Source organism: Elephas maximus, chromosome 17 (genome assembly GCF_024166365.1).
Source record: "Elephas maximus indicus isolate mEleMax1 chromosome 17, mEleMax1 primary haplotype, whole genome shotgun sequence".
Classification (NCBI taxonomy): Eukaryota; Metazoa; Chordata; class Mammalia; order Proboscidea; family Elephantidae; genus Elephas; species Elephas maximus.
In genome coordinates, this window is record NC_064835.1 from 69,904,959 (window position 1) to 69,920,734 (window position 15,776).

General features: G+C 38.6%; 1 long non-coding RNA gene across 1 annotated transcript in view; it reads right to left on the bottom strand.

Annotated features, from left to right (window-relative positions):
* Positions 1–518: 518 nt before the first annotated feature.
* LOC126061074 (uncharacterized) overlaps positions 519–15,776 on the bottom strand; it is a 59,219-nt gene continuing 43,961 nt past the window's right edge. The window contains exons 2-3 of the long non-coding RNA XR_007513691.1: positions 3,967–4,042; positions 519–600 (exon numbers count right to left, since the gene is read on the bottom strand). This is a non-coding gene — a long non-coding RNA (uncharacterized LOC126061074). The remainder of the gene's footprint in view (positions 601–3,966; positions 4,043–15,776) is intronic.

The following is a 15,776-nucleotide window of genomic DNA, read 5'->3' on the forward strand; positions in this document are numbered from 1 at the left end:
TGTTAGAACCCAAGTGTCCAGGACTCGTTTGCCATATTACCAAACATGACGAAACCTTGGTCTAAGGATTGAAGGTCTATGTAAGGTTCCAGGCATGAATCAATAAGGTTCCAGGCATGAATCAAATCAATAAGAATCAAAAGCAATACATAGTTGTCTTCCCAGCGTTTCTAAAATTGCGTCTTTTTCTGCAAAAGGCTAGACTTATTCATTTTCAAGTGCAAGTTACACGGAGTTTATCTATGTGATAACAACAGGTCAGATAGCCCTGAGATCAGAGCCAGCAAGGACTGACAGAGAAAAGGAAAAAAATAAAAAACAAGGAATCACACTCATGAAATCTTTATTATTATTATTATTATTGTGCTTTAGGTGAAAGTTTACAGCTCAAATTAGTCTCTCATACAAAAATTTATACGCACATTATTATGTGACCCTAGTTGCAATCCTATAATGTGACCACAACTCTTTGCACATGTCATTATAATACTTTACTTTGTCTTCTCGAACCGCCCTTTGAAACCTTCTGTTCAGTTCTTTTACTTCATCAATTCTTCCTTTTGCTTTAGCTGCTCGATGTTCCCAAGAAAGGTGATCCAACTGAATGTGGAAATTATAGAACAATATCATTAATATCACACACAAGCAAAATTTTGCTGAAGATCATTCAAAAACGGCTGCAGCAGTATATTGACAGGGAACTGCCAGAAATTCAGGCCAGTTTCAGAAGAGGACGTGGAACCAGGGATAAAACTGCTGATGTCAGATGGATCCTGGCTGAAAGCAGAGAATACCAGAAGGATGTTTACCTGTGTTTTATTGACTATGCAAAGGCATTCGTCTGTGTGGATCATAACAAATTATGGATAACATTGCGAAGAATGGAAATTCCAGAACACTTAATTGTGGTCACAAGGAACTTTTATGTAGATCAAGAGGCAGTTGTTTGGACAGAACAAGGGGATACTGATTGGTTTAAAGTCAGGAAAGGTGTGCGTCAGGGTTGTATTCTTTCACCATACCTATTTAATCTGTATGCTGAACAAATAATACGAGAAGCTGGACTAGATGAAGAAGAACCAGGCATCAGGATTGGAGGAAGACTCATTAACAACCTACGTTATGCAGATGACATAACCTTGCTTGCTGAAAGTGAAGAGGAATTGAAGCACTAACTAATGAAGATCAAAGACCACAGCCTTCAGTATGGACTGCACCTCAACACAAAGAAAACAAAAATCCTCACAACTGGACCAAGGAGCAACATCATGACAAACGGAGAACACATTGAAGTTGTCAAGGATTTCATTTTACTTCGGTCCACAATCAACACCCATGGAAGTAGCAGTCAAGAAATCAAGAGATGCGTTGCATTGGGTAAATCTGCAAAGGACCTCTTTAAGGTGTTGAAGAGCAAAGATGTCACCTTAAAGACTAAGGTGTGCCTGACCCAAGCCATGGTATTCTCAGTCGCATCATAGGCACGTGAAAGCTGGACAATGAATAAGGAAGACTGAAGAAGAATTGATCCCTGTGAATTGTGGTGTTGGCGAAGAATATTGAATATACCATGGACTGCCAAAAGAATGAACAAATCTGTCTTAGAAGAAGTACAACCAGGATGCTCCTTAGAAGCAAGGATGGCGAGACTGTGTCTTACATACTTTGGACATGTTGTCAGCAGGGATCAGTCCCTGGAGAAGGACATCATGCTTGTCAAAGTACAGGGTTAGCAGAAAAGAGGAAGACCCTCAATGAGGTGGATGGATGCAGTGGCTGCAACAATGAGCTCAAGCATAACCACTGTTGTAAGGATGGGGCAGGACCGGGCAGCGTTTCCTTCTGTTGTGCATGGGGTCGCTATAGGTCAGAACGAACTCGACGTCACCTAACAACAACAACAACAAATGTGACCACACATTCCTCCTTTCCACCCAGGGTTTCCCATGTCCATTCAACCAGCTCCTATCTCTTTCTGCCTTCTCATCTCACCTCCAGACAGGAGCTGCCCATTTGGTCTCCAGTATCTACTTGAACTAAGAAGCACACTCTTCATGAGTATCATTTTATGTCTTATACTCCAGGCTAATCTTTGTCTGAAGAGTTGGCTTTGGGAATGATTTTAATTCTGGGTTAGCAGAGAGTCTGGGGACTATGTCTTCTGGGGTTCCTCCAGTCACAGACCATTAAATCTGGTCTTTTTACTAGAATTTGAGTTCTGCACCCCACTTTTCTCCTGTACCATCAGGGACTCTGTTGTGTCCCTATCAGGGTGGTCATTGGTAGTAGCTGGGCACCGTCTAGTTCTTCTGGTCTCAGGCTGATGGAGTCTCAGGTTTATGTGGGCTAATATTGTACTTGTGTCTTTGGTGTTCTTTATTATCCTTTGCTCTAGGTGGGTTGGGACCAACTGGTGCATCTTAGATGGCCTCTCACTAGCTTTTAAGACGCCAGATACCTCTCGCCAAAGTGGGATGCAGAACATTTTCTTAATAAACTTTGTTATACAAATGGACCTAGCTGTCTCCTAAAACCATGGTCCCCAGACCCCTACCCCTGCTACACTGTCCCTCAAAGTGTTTTGTTGGGTTCAGGAAACTTCCTTGCTTTTGGTTTAGTCCACACACTAAGGAAATCTTGGTAAAGGTGAAAGGAAGTTGTTATGCTGTGCTAGCATTTTTTTAAAAGAATCAACACTCAATTTCTAGTACCCGCTACAGATATGATTCAATAACCTTTCTTCGTTTCATTCACTTAACAACTATTTATAGGACAGGCATTTCTCATGGCATTTTTTTTTAGGTGTATCAGGAAAACCTAGTGGTATAGTGGTTAAGAGCTACAGCTGCTAACCAAAAGATACCCAGCCCAGTGCCAGTTCAAATCCACCAGCTGTTCCTTGGAAACCCTATGGGGCGGTTCTACTCTGTCCTACAGGGTGGCTATGAGTCAGAATCAACTTGACGGCAATGAGTTCGGTTTTTGGTTTTATTCTATATTCCCAAATCAGAAGTAATAATTTTCTATAATTCCTGATTATATGATATTACTTAACTTCTCCCTTATTCTCTCCTTGGCCAAATATCACACACACACACACACACATATCCAGGCTAAGAAAATAACTACATAAATAAAATTACTGAAATAGAACAGATATTTAAAATGTGCTATGTACGGTGGTGTAGTGGGTTAAGTGCTACAGCTGTTAACCAAAAGGTCGGCAGTTCAAACCCACCAGGCGCTCCTTGGAAACCCTATGGGGCAGTTCTGTTCTGTCCTATAGGGTCGCTTTGAATCTAAATTGACTCGATGGCACTGGGCTTTTTTGGCTTTATGTATAGCATACACAGCTTGAATTGAAAATGAAATAGATCAGCCTGAAAAAAAACATTTTTTTTTTTCTAGTTTCTTTCCGTTGTCCATTGGGATGAGTCTTTATAAAGATCATGTGAGTAGGGACCTACAACGGGCACCAGGCTATTTTTACCACTCCCCTATCCACTCTTTATCCTGATTTAGGATTAACGAAAATTACTCAAGCTTCCCCAGTACTTTGGTTGGTTCAGTGGGGTTTATTTGTCCTGCAGGGCTCTGAGCATGGTGCTGACTGTCTCACAGTGAGAACCCCGTCAAATAGTTGCCAGGAGAGCTCAGCGAAGTTGAGTAGCCTGGGGAGTAAGTTCATAAATTGAGGAACTCATTTATCTTCCACAGTAAGACACCCTTCCCCCCCTCCCCCCACGGAATACAAACTACTTAACCCATCAAAACTGAGAGCTGCCAAAACCTCTGTCCTTCTGGGCCTGTAAACACCTCCATAGTCAAAGGCTTTCAAGCTAGCATACTCATGATTGGTTTAAACTACTAAAACCCTATCTTTACATTAAGATTTCTCACTTAAATCTTATATGTGGCTAAAGAATTAGAAGTGAAGATGATAAAATAAATTAGGAGTTACATTACCATTGTGTTCATTTCTCAGGAGCTTCAGACTTCTCAGGGCAATAACGTACTGCAATCTCCCTTACTTCCACAGGCGCTGAAAGTGGATATTAAATTTTATAATCAAGATTTGTCTTTAACTTGGACAGGAATCCAAGAGTTTAAAGGAGCTCTAGAAATGCTGAATACATACGATCTACTACATGCACATTGCTAAGAATCCCTATGCCTTTACAGTCTTCCTGAAATACATGGAACAATATGATGAAGGTTTAAATGATACGTATTTTTTCTTTACCAGCCACGTGTTTATAGTCTTAAATCACTGGCAATTGGTTACCCTCATTCATTCATTTGTTGTCATTTTCAGTCAGTCACAAGCATTTATGGCTGGCTAAGACTTTTTTTTTTTTTAAGACATATGTTCAAGGGTTATTGATTGTAAAATATTTAATAATATCAAAAAACAGAAAGAATTAGAGGGATATCTATGTCAATTGGCACAACATAGTTCTTAAAGACAATATTCTACATCCCACTTTACCTAGTAACATCTGGGATCTTAAAAGGTTGCAAACAGCCATTTAAGATACAACTATTGGTCTCTTCTAGTCCAGAACAGAAGCCAGTTAAAAAAAAAAAAAAAAAAAGGACTCAAGGGGGCAATTAGTCCAAAGGACTAATGGGCCACATGAACCACAGACATGACTCCAAGACCAGAAGAATGAGATGGTGCCTGGCTACCACTACCAACCACTCTGACTGGGATTACAACAGAGGGTCCTGGACAGGCCAGGAGAAAAATGTAGAACAAAAGATCAGATTCATGAAAAAGACCAGACTTACTGGCCAGACAGAGAATGGAGGACTATGGCCCTAAGACACACCCTCTGACCTGGAACTGAAGCCATTCCTGGAGACCACCTTCCAGCCAAACAATAGACAAGTCCATAAAATAAATAATAACACCCAAAAGGAAAGTTATCCTTAGAACAATCAATTACAAGAGATCAAATGGGCAAATTTTGTCCAAAAGCAAAGGTAAGAAGGCAGGAAGTGGTAGCAACTCAGGACAAAAGGAAACAAGAACCCAAGGCTGAAATGGGGAGGGTGCTGACACATTGTGGGGAATGAAGCCAAGGCCATGAAATACTTTATGTACAGACTATCAGATGAGAATCTAATTTGCTCCATAAATTTTCACCAATTGCACAATAAAAAAAATCCAAACTAGAAAAAATATTTAAGAAATATTTTAGATATCTTAAATATCCTTCAATAGAGCATTAATTAAATAAATCATGGTCTATCTGTAAAGTGGGATACAATGGAGCAGTTAAAATGTGTGAAGGAGCCCTATTTCTAGTGGGATACTTTTAGAATAAATTCGTATGTATAATTTAGAGTTGATTACCCAGAAACCCAGTGCCATCACAGCAACCCTATAGAACAGAGTAGAACTGCCCCGTAGAGTTTCCAAGAAGAGCCTGACGGATTTGAACTGCCGACCCTCGGGCTAGCAGCTGTAGCACTTAACCACTACACCACCAGGGTTTCCACTAGAGTTGATTATATACATACATAAAATTATATTATATACCCATATAAAATTATATACATATGTAAAATTGTATATATATATAAAAAAGTTCATATATAAATATATATGTGAAATTTCCTGATCTTGGGAGCCCATGGCAATATCGTAAGAGTACAATTGAGCAGCACCATGTAATTGGTTTTGTCCAATGATTTCTAAGCAGAAATGATACATCACTTCCAGGCTTGAGCATCTCATTGCTGGTACAAGATCCTCCAGAGCTCTCTTTCCATCTGCCATAAAATCCAGCACTATTTGATATGGTGGTTGCCCCATCAGCCTGAAATGAAGAGATACAGAGCTCCCATCCAACCCACAATGGACATGTAATAAGAGCAAAATATAAACTCCTGTCATTATAACCCTTTAAGATTTTGAAAGTGTGTTAATGAAAAAAAACCTAGTCTATCTGATTAGTACAAATAAGTACATATTAATTTGATCTTCACAATAAAAATATTGCTCTTCTGAAATGTGTATGCACCTCTCACAGGTCTGGGCCATAGATATATAATAGTAAAAGTAAAAAACACTACCTTGCCCTTTAGGACCTCAAGTAGAATCATATTGTCTTATTAATTTAAGCAAAAATATTATGTGAGTTCTCCAACTTTGTTCTTCTTTTTCAATATCATTTTGCCCTTCTGGGTCCCTTGAATTTCCACATAAATTTTAGCATCAGTTTGTCAATTTCTGAAAAAAAAAACAACTAGTGTTATGATAAGGACTGCATTGAATGAGTAGATTAGTTTGGAAAGTATTACCCTCTCCAAGCCCTGGTGGCGTAGTGGTTAACAGCTTGGCTGCTGATCAAAAGGTTGGCAGTTCAAATTCAGCAGCTGCTCACTGGAAACCCTATGGGGCAGTTCCACTCTCTTCCATAGGGTTGCTATGAGTCGGAATCCACTCAACGGCAACGAGTCTGGTTTTTGGTTTTTATCGCCATCTTAATAATATTAAGTATTCCAATCTATGAACATGGGATTACTTTCCATTTATTTGAGTCATTAATGTCTTCCAGTAATTTTTGTAGTTTTCAGAGTACAAGTCTTGGACTTATTTTGTAAAATTTATTCTTAAATATTTTATTCTTTTGATGCTATTGCAAATGAAATTTTTTTCTTAATTTCCGTTTCTAATTATTCATTGTTAATGTATAGAAATACAATGGATTTTTGTATATTGATCTTGTCTGGCTGAATTCATTTATTAGTTCAAATAATTTTTAGTGGATTCCTTAGGATTTCCTATACATAGCATCATGTCATCTGCAAATTGAGATAGTTTTGCTTTTTTCCTTTCCGATGTGTATGTCTCTTATTTCATTTTCTTGCTTAACTGCCCTGGTTAGAACCTGTAGAATAATGTTAACTGTAAGAAGCAAGATCAGACATCTTTGCCTTATTGGTAATCTCAAGGGAAAATCATTTAGACTTTCACCACTAAGTATCTGTTAGCTACAGAGGTTTTGCAGGTGCCCTTTGCTAGGTTGAGGAAGTTCACTTCTATTTCTAGTTTTTTGAGTGTTTTTTTCATGAAAGGGTACTGGATTTTGTTGAAATACTTTTCCGCATCTATTGAGCTTATCGCGTGGGTTTTGTCCTTCATTCTACGGATAAGGTGTTTTATATTAATCAATTTTCCAATATTGAAAGGAGTGTTTCATCCTTAAAATCAAAAAAGCCAAACCTATTGCCTTCAAGTTGATTCTGACTCATAGTGGGATGTGTTTATAGAAAGTGAGTTGGAAAGTCAGAATTTCCTGTCACCCTCTACCTTTTGGTTCAACCTATTGTATTAATTAGGATAAGTTAGGTTAAGCTGCTGTGACAAATGACCCCAAAAATCCCAGTGGCTTAACACTAAGTTTATTTCTCACTGATACAGAGATTGCTGTAGGTCAGACAGCTCTGCATAATATAGTGCATTATCCTCCATGTGGTAACTCAGAGATCCAGGCTGCTTTCATCTTGCGGGTCTGCCACTTCAACACACCACTCCTACACTCAACCCAAGAGAAAGTGAGAAACTGTAAAGTCACACAGGGGCTTTTCGCTGCCTCAGCCCAGAAATGATGCATGTCACTTATTCTAGATTTCATTGTTCATAATTAATCACATGGTTCTGCTTTATGTTGGGGGACTGAAAAATAAAAGATTTATCGTGCCCAAAAGAAAGGCATATGAAACAATTCTGGAACACGTACAATGTGCTCTGCCACACCCTTTGTATCTTCTTTACCAGTCAAGAATATTGTTGTAAGGTTTTTTATGAAATCTTGGATGTCATCAATGCTAAAACATGAATTATTTCATAGACTTCTAAGAAAGAAAAAACACTGCCAATTATACTATGACACTCTGCCTTAATGATAATTTTGTGTGATGCACGAATTGATCACAACAGCCTGTCATTGTTCTGTAGCATCTTTTTCTCATATCAACAGATGTGGCCATTTCTCCTGTCTTCAGCGGTATTCCTTGGCATGTGATAGGCCATCATTTTACACATATCTCAGTAATGACACACAGCACAGCCACAGCTACTTCCTTTCTTATGATCCATAAAACACACAATTAATCCAGTCCAAGAAAATATAAAATTGTATTCATTCTTCTAAAACAGCTTCATTAATATCAAATTTATGCCCTACTGCTCTGTCTCCTTGCCTTTTTCCATATATAGTAACTTTATTTCAAAACAAATTACACTGTAAGTTATTGGAGGAAGAGTCTTTTAATAAAAATTAAGCTCAGCACATAGTAGCAACAATGCACATAATTCAATTGAAATGGTGACAATAGGAATAACTATGACCAAGTCCATGCCTGCACAGGCAGTAACAACTATGTCACAACTGCCACTAGGCCAACAGCTATTGTAAGACACTATCAATATAAGACACATCCCAAATTCAGAGATGTGAAATATGAAAAAAAACATACCTCTCAGAATCAATAAACTATAATAAAGAAATAACAATAAAGTTAGCCAGTCTTGACCAAGCATAAGACTTTGTCCTAGTAGTAGTTCTCAAAATATGATCTGGGGCCCCTTGGAGTCTCCCCTAGACCTTTTCAGGAAATCTATGAATTCAAAACTATTTCCATAATAATACTAAAATGTTCTTGCCATTTTCATTCTCCTGCTTTCATTAGAGTACAGTGGAGTTTTTCAGAGGCTTCACCATAGATTAAATGCAGAAGCAGATATGAGAGTCTGTTTTTCGTTAAATTGAACAATATGCACTCTTTCCTTCCCCTCCCCCCCGCCCCCCATGGCCCATTTTGGCTCTCTACAGCCCACATCCAAAACAAAGACTCCTGAAATCCTTCACAGTCTTTTTCACAAACGACCTACATGATTCTTTCATGATCTCACTCCTTGCCCTACTTTCATGATTGCCTTCAAACGAGACACTTCCGTCCTTCCTGTGATTCAGTCAAGGATCCAGGAAATTTACCATACCGAATGACACTGGCACATTCTTTCTTTGGTGATTTGCATAAACACTACAGATTCTCCTTACAATTAATAAGATCGTAAGGTGGGTTAGGAGTCCCTGGGTGGCAAAAACAGTTTACATACTCCACTGCTATCCAAAATGTTGGAGGGTTGAGTTCACGCCATGCGGCCTTGGAAGAAAGGCTTGGAGATCTAATTCCAAAAAATGAGCCATTGACAACCCAGTGGAGCACAGTTATACTCTGGCACACACAGGGTTGCCACGAGTCTGAATCCACTCCATGTCAACTGGTTTAAGGTTGGTTAAGTTTCTTCTAAGAGCTTCCCCACTGCCCCACAAACTCCTCCTCTTTCCTGGAGTGTTATCTCATCCAGGTGACATGGACTGTCAATTAGTACCTGATGGTGGCACAATATTTAATCACTCAATTGACTGCTAACCGAAAGGACAGTGATTAGAACCCACCAGCAGCTCTGTGAGAGAAAAGACCTGGCAATCTGCTTCCATAAAGATTACAGCCTGGGAAACCCCATGAGGCAGTTCTACTCTGTCCTAAAATGTCAATATGAGTTGGAATTGACTAGATGGCACACGACAACAACAACATTGTATTTTTAACTGAAAAAAGCTTTGGGAAGGACTCTGTGGATTTTTTCATTGTGAGAGGTAACTCGTAAAGATAGGAATGGTGAGCAGCAGGATCCAGCTTAGAGCACCTTCAAGCCTTGTTTTAAGCGTTTTGCATGTAATAACTCATTTGATCTTCACAGCTAACCTCCCAGGTCTGTGCTATAGTGATGAAGACAGTCAGGCACACAAGGTCAAATTACTTCCCCTGGGTCACATAGCTAGTAGCCAGGAGGGCCTGGTTCCAATTCTAGGCAGTGTGATCTCAGAGTCACATACATAATCACTAAACTCTCCTGCTTCTTGAATCATGCACTTACTTACTTGGAGAGTTGACATCTTTTGTTTCTTACGGGAAAACTATTTACTTCAGCAAGTTTTTAACTTGCTTCAGTTTCAGGTGCACAATTATATGTGTCTATCAATGCTTTATAAAAATGACTTTTTTTAATTCATCGTTTTCTTTTCACATGAAATTTTTGGGACTCAGCACTCCTCTACCCTTGAACCCAAAGTGTGTGGGTTACCCACCAAATGACATGATCGCATTTGTTCCCCATCTGGGTAGAATTTCTTTTGAAGATGGAAGTTTGGGCTTCAAAGAGACCCTAAACCATATACCTTAGTGAATCCACCTATCCCTTCCTGCCAACTGGATTTTACTCCTTTAATCTTAGTTGGGTCTCCCAGCTTCCCCCCTACCTCTACAGCACCTATCCTGAAGAAAGAACGTAGCATGAAGCTAACCAGCCCCTGAAAGGATGTGGGAGGCTTCTAAATGTGCCTCATGATAGCAAAGGATGTTTCATGTTAGTTTCTCCACAGCCCTTCAAAGCAGAGAGTGAAATGCCCATTTACCACTCTGCTAATAGATGGGGAAGAAGGTGCCTGCAAGGAACAGAATTAGCACTAAGTAATTTTCCCTTTCTTTGTGTAAACAATTGCCTTTCGATATACAGCAACCCTCTAGGTGTTCAAGTTATGTGCTTATTTTAAGATCTTTTGTTTACTTTCTGATCTTCATAGGTCATTGACTTCCCATTTAGCCCTGGTGACCCTGTTTATACAATTTTGATATAAATTGAAAACTGTTCTTGGGGATAACATTAACATTTGTGATCTTAGTCTGCCACACAAGCAAACAATAGTCTTTGCTTGGTTCTGTATGTCATTGTTCAAAAGCCTCATTGCAGATGCCAATACTCAGAGGGGGAGAGACCTGATCAAACAGATTTGCTTTCTCACCTTTTATTCTAAGCAGGATGAGACCCCCAGCCTGTGCAAACTCCAATAAATTATCTGATGAGGCCTTTGGTGAAATGCAGCCATACTTCTAATAAACACTGGATGAGGTATGTCAGGCTTTAATTAATGAGAAGAGGAAAATCACTTACAGGAACAGTAAGGATCTATTTCTACATCTTAACTTAGATTACAATGTGTTTCCTTCTCACTTCAAGCTCAGAAGGTAATGCATTTTGTACACTTTTAGATTTGCTACAAGGGGGGCTGACAATTTTGGAATTTGGAATGGAAAAACTTTATTTTTTATAATTCTGAGGAAGTCCTGAGGGAAGCTGCCAGGTTCCATATTTTTTTAAATCTGGATAACTATTCTTTTATATCAGTCTTGTGAATAATTGCAAGTACTTAGCAAACCATATTTCTGGGAGCCCATTTGGCTCCTCTTTGTTTATCCTTCATGAGTAAAACGGTAGACACTTGGACTAAATCCTCATTCTCTTGTTATGAAAAACTGTATATTCCTGGGCAAAGAAACTAATCTGGGAATACAGATAAAGTTAAAAGGCATGTGCTATTTCTTTTTTTAGGAGTTTGTCCTAAGGAAATAACTGGACAATGTTGCAGAAAGAGATGTATAAGGGTGTTGATTTCAGCACAATCTACAAATAACAACAAAAATGGAAACGACCTAAATGCTCACCAATAAGAAGTTGATTAAAAACATATGGCTCGTAAAAACAGTGGCATACTTTGCAGCCGTTAGAAATGATAATATGGTTCCTCATTCTTGATGTAGCTAGATGGCCATGATATATTAAGCTTATTACCCAATTTTTACAACAATCACCTAGAAAAAAGTAAATAAACAAGCAATGACTCTGTGAGCATACCCGTGCATGTGTGTGTTAACGAACATAGTTCCTCAGAACATTCTCTAGTCAAATAAATTTGAGAAACTCTACATTTTATCTCATTTCTGTGAGCACCATAATACACATCAGCATATTAAAGGCTCTAAGGAGTCCTTCAGTAAAAGAAAACCAACTTAAGTGTGTTTAATCCAAAATTCCTAAGTGCATTTTACATTAACATCATTTCAAGTGACCTGAATAACAAACTTCAGTAACATTTGGCAGGATCATTAAAGATCGTTTTTAGCTTTGTTTTCATATGTATTCTGAATTATTTGGCAACTAATATGGATTGAGTTTATAGCTGAAAAATTAAATAGAGCTGCTTAAATTATTTTTTAAATTACGTTCAGAAAAATCCACATTGGTAAAGAGCTATAGAGACATTTGGAAATGTTGCTAAATAAGAAAGGCAATTTATGAAGCATCATATCCGGTGAGATGGATCCTCTTTTCATGAAAATAAGAAATTAGTAGAAATGAAGGGAGGGAGGGAGGGAGGGAGGGAGGGAGGGAGGGAGGGAGGGAGGGAGGAAGGAAGGAAGGAAGGAAGGAAGGAAGGAAGGAAGGAAGGAAGGAAGGAAGGAAGGAAGGAGGGAGGGAGGGAGGGAGGGAGGGAGGGAGGGAGGGAGGGAGGGAAGGAAGGAAGGAAGGAAGGAAGGAAGGAAGGAAAAAAGAGAAGGGGAGGAAGGAAAGAGGGAAAAGGGAGTAATGAAGAGAACACACAGATTCAGGTTTTAGCATTGAGATCTGTGTGGTCAACGATAGGTAATTCTTTTCTTATCATTGTACTCTTTTGTTTTCAAGGTTTTGTTCATTAAGTATGTATTTCTTTTGCAACTAGAAAATTAGCAATTAATTTTTGTTTTTGTGTATGTGAGAGAGTGGGTATGTACATATGTATTTTACTAGAGAAAGAAAGAGAAACATACCAAAGACCGACACAGCCTGTATTATCAATTCAAGCATATTTGTAGCTGCTGCTACTTCTTTGTTAATAAAGATTTTCCCTTCCTCAAGTTAAATCTATTTTAAATAAAACTAATCCCATGTGTTGTCCTTTGGAATGCTTTGTCCTTCTTTCCTGACCATTACCTATTAGCCCCAGGGCTGCCAGTTTGTTCTCTTCCATCATGCACACACTAAGTTTGATCATAAGAGAAATAAATACTTGCCTTGCCCTTTCATCTGGTCCCCCCCAGAATACCACTCACACAGAAGAGGAATTCCCACCATCAAATCTCATCATGTTGGGCTGGTGAGAGCCTGGGAGATTAACAGCAGGACACCCGTAGAGTTCTTGACAGATACAAATTATCAACCTTGTTGACAGCAACACTGTTTATTTAATTGTTCACTTTTATTACATTTTGCTGAATCCAAAAAGTCCTTTAAAGCTATATTATGAGACGTATCAAAAAAATCAGCCCTGCTTTTTAACATTACACCTTATTTTTGAATAAATACGTTATCCCCAAGCTTGAACATTCACTTCATTCATTATATGTTAGCTCCAATTGCTTTCGCGGGGGGGGGTCTCCAAAAATAAAGACAACTGCCAAAGAGTAAATAAAGTGCTTGCCAAGAATATAAAAACAAATAAAATATAAGACCAACGACAAAAGCCCTCTATCACAGACTGTGCTGTAAAGTCCAACCACACTTCAGCACTGATAGTATTGAAATTTGGCAGGAATAAATTCATAGGTACTTGGGAGTGTATAAGACATTGGCTTTTAAAAACAACATATACGTACATGTATACACACACACACACATATATGTATATTGCCAGTTCCCAGTTGCTGTGAAGTGAATTCCAACTCACAGTGACCTCAAGTGTGTCAGAGTAAAACCGTGCTCCAAGTGGTTTTCAATGGCTGATTTTTTTTTCCAGAAGTAAATTGCCAGGCCTATATAGGGTCACTATAGGGTCGCTATAGGGTCGCTATGAGTCGGAATCTGCTCGACAGCACTGGGTTCTGCGTTATGTTATATATATATATATATATATATATATATATATATATATATATATATGGAGCCCCGGTAGCATAGTGGCTCTAAGCTCGGCTGCTAACCAAAAGGTCATCGGTTCAAATCCACAAGCTGCTCCTTGGAAACCCTATGGGGCAGTTCTACTCTGGTCTGCAGGGTCACCATGAATCGAAATAGACTTGACAGCAACGGGTAAAGGAATATGTGTGTGATGCTGGGTTTGGGTATATGTATACATATATATATATATATATATATATATATATATATATAAATTATCCCTAAAAATTGTATTTATCTTTGAAATGTTATCAATGACACAAGATCAGAAATTAACACACAGGTTTCAGCCTGTACTATGGGAGAATTTATCAAAAAAGAAGCAAAAATTTCTGTTATCCTGATTTACTGAACAATGAAGAAATGGTATTGAGGAGGAGTCTTGCATTTGCTGCCTTCATGATATGAAAAGTATGCTTGATGAAGGAGACCATCCAAGTTTGTAATCTACAGCCCTAGGGTATTCAGTGTTTGTGATTACAAAGAGACGAACTCTAACAAGTGTATGGTGCCCATATGCTTCCCTGCCTCCAAGCTTGGACCCTACTGAAATTAAGGGCTATGCCCAACGTGTTTGGGAAGAAAGTTATGGGCTTCTAATATCAAAGGAGATTTGAGAAACTAACCTTTTGTTTGTGATAGGAATAACCTATTCCTAACAATTCCGTGTTTACATCACGATCTTTCAGAGCTTTCAAGGGGCTTTCCAATCTAATCTTAATGCATTCAAGTCAAAGCCCTAAATTGTCAATGATAAGGGCACTTGTCTAATATTTTGTAGGATAGCAACTGATTCCCACATTTCAAATGAGAAAAAAAAAAAAAATCAGTTGCAAAGGAATAAATTCTTTGATTCCACAGAGATTGTCAAACTATAGCCCATAGGCCAAATCTGGCAGACCACCTGCTTTTGTAACGAAAGTTTCAATGGAACGCAGTCACATCCATTTGTTTATGTATTGTTGATGGCTCTTTTCTCCACTACAAAGTTGAGTAGTTGCAGCAAAGATCTTATAACCCACAAAGTCTAAAATATTTACCATCTGGCCCTGTCAGGTCCCTGGGTGGTGCAAAGGATTTGAGGTTGGCTACTAATCAAAAGGTTGGCAGTTTGAAACCACCCAGCAGTGCTGTGGAAGAAAGGCCTGGCAATCTAATTCTATAAGGTTACAGTCATTGAAAACCCCATGGAGCACAGTTCTACTCTGACATACATGCCGTTGCCGTAAGTCAGAGTCAATGGATGGCAACAAGTTTTGTTTTTGTGTTCTGATTTGGCCCTTTACAGATAATACACAAGAGCATAATTTTATTTTCTAATAATTGTCAGTAACAGCAAATTCACAGAAATTTTTTACCATTTCATTGGCTAGAAAATGAAGTTAGACCCAATAGCGTAAGATAAGCATTAATGACATCACGTTTTCCAACATAAAGAGATTTGGGACCGGTGATTAATCATTTTAGCCTAGTGCCACACCTTCTTGGTCTAGATCCACAACATCTGTATCAAGGACACAGTATGCAATTCACATTTTTTGCCATCTTTGCAAGAACAAAGCTTCAGTGTAAAGAGTTAGTCACATATAGTATTTATAATGATATATCAAAATCATCAAATGAATTACAAATAAGACATGATGAACTGGTGTTTAGAATGGGAAGGACATTTCTCAACAGGTGCTAATAATTTGAAGGTAGGTTTGACTGCAGGCTTACATAAGTTGATACAGCGCTCCCTTAATCAAAGGGCAGTTAAAAAGAATATGAAATGAGCTGACACATTTTGACATGATTGCCGATTGCAGATCAGATACATGTGCACTGCACATTGGGAATGCACTGGAGAGAGTTTTCATTCCCTTAAGTTATGGGTTTTAAATCAACTTCTGAGATGAACATTTCAAACATAGAAGCTTACAAT